Source organism: Pelobates fuscus, chromosome 6 (genome assembly GCF_036172605.1).
Source record: "Pelobates fuscus isolate aPelFus1 chromosome 6, aPelFus1.pri, whole genome shotgun sequence".
In the NCBI taxonomy this organism is placed as follows: domain Eukaryota; kingdom Metazoa; phylum Chordata; class Amphibia; order Anura; family Pelobatidae; genus Pelobates; species Pelobates fuscus.
The window spans coordinates 85,585,733-85,587,578 of record NC_086322.1 but is presented as its reverse complement, the minus strand read 5'-3'; positions in this window follow the sequence as shown (position 1 = coordinate 85,587,578).

Here is a 1,846-nt window from a genome sequence, read left to right as displayed (position 1 = left end):
AGTTATAAGCACTTGAAGATCATTCTTTATTTATGGTGCCTAGATCAAAACCTTTTAACTTATGGCGAGCCATGGAGTGATATTCCATGACAAAAGAATAGCGCTCGGATTTATTAAGAAGAAGTATTTTTCTTGACTCCTGATTTGTTGATATATATATATATTTTAGCTCCAGACTTATGCTTGTTCCTCTACTTCTGGATAGAAGAAATTTGATATGAGGCATTTCTCTAATTTGCATAGTCACTGTATTATTTTCGGATAGAACTTAGACTCACTATCTTTGTCTCTATCCGTTTTGCTTGTTTTGAATGTGGAGATTCTACTTCAATCATTTCAATTTGTCTTCCTAAGGAACTTTTTTCATCTATTTGATTGTTTTTCAATATTTTAAATATAGGCACAATGTGCAACAAGATTTATTCTTTGTATTATGTAATAACTTGAGCAAGAAGCACATTTTTGACACTTGCTCTAGTTAATTGTCTATTTTATGTAAGTTTGTGAATTTTTATCCTAACAATAGCAATTTTCTATGTTATGGTCTTTTATTATTATGTAAAGAATACATGATCAAGTGAGCACTAGGATGTGCTCGATATTGAAGTGAATATGTATCTTGTATTTAATGAATTTTACAAATATGTGGCTATTAACTAATTAGGCAGGATTGTATTTAAGACTGTCATCTATAGCTGTCACACTATCTTGAAAAAGCCTGAGAAAACGGGCGAAACGCATTGAAGTGTGACCAGCATCCAGGACACAGAGGCTCTGACTGTGACAGCCTGCTTTTGAACCGACCACACACAGACGAGTTCAGCTTATAAGCTATACTCCACCCCATCAGCGCTGAGATCGGGCGGGAGTTTCGAACCAGCAGTCAGTGGACGGTAAAACGGCTATTCAGCCCTCTGATCCTGTAAATGCTTAAATTGTGATATCTTGGAGACAAGTATCACCATTAGACAATGTAAGAGTCCATATCTGGGGGAAAGGGAATCTATTTATGATTAAAGTGGTTTTACACTATGCAAAGTCTTTTTTGTGTCTTTTTAAGGTAAAATCTACACAAAAGCTTCAGTGTATTCTACGGATGGTATTTCCACCACTGCAACAAAAGATTAACCCTCTAAAGACTCCAACCTAGAACTTTTTGGACTCTTTTTGTGCAAGTTTCAAAATATATTGTATGTTGTGTATAGAGATTCCACTTATTGAGGGTATATAGGTGGTTTATACTTATATACAGTCCAAATGACCATCAACGTAACTTCCTACACAAAGTCCTTAGTAAAATACCCACCAACACAAATGTCCCTGTGCTGGTCTGCGGGGATTTCAATCACACAATGGACTCTCAAATAGATTCAACAGCTCCCACCACATCCAACAGACACCTTATGGTCAAACAACAAAACAGAGCTTTCACAAAATTTATATACACTCAAGGCCTATATGATGCTTGGAGAACAATGCACCCGACGGCAAGAGAATACACATTTTATTCACAGGTCCACAAAACCTACTCCAGAATTGACCACATCCTGGTAACAGGCACACTTCTCCCACAAATCACAGACTGCACGATAGGAAGCATTGTGTGGTCAGACCATTCACCCATCACCTTAACAATACAAGACCACTACCAGCACTGAGGAAGACCCCCATGGCCCCTGAAAGACACATTACTAAATGACACGAAATACACCACACAACTCACACAAACGCTACAAGAGTATTTCGAGCTCAATGACTCCACGGAGGTCTTTATTATGTCCATCTGGCAAGCCCACAAATCAGTCATGAGGGGCACACACCTCAGCCGCACATCATACCTCAAAAG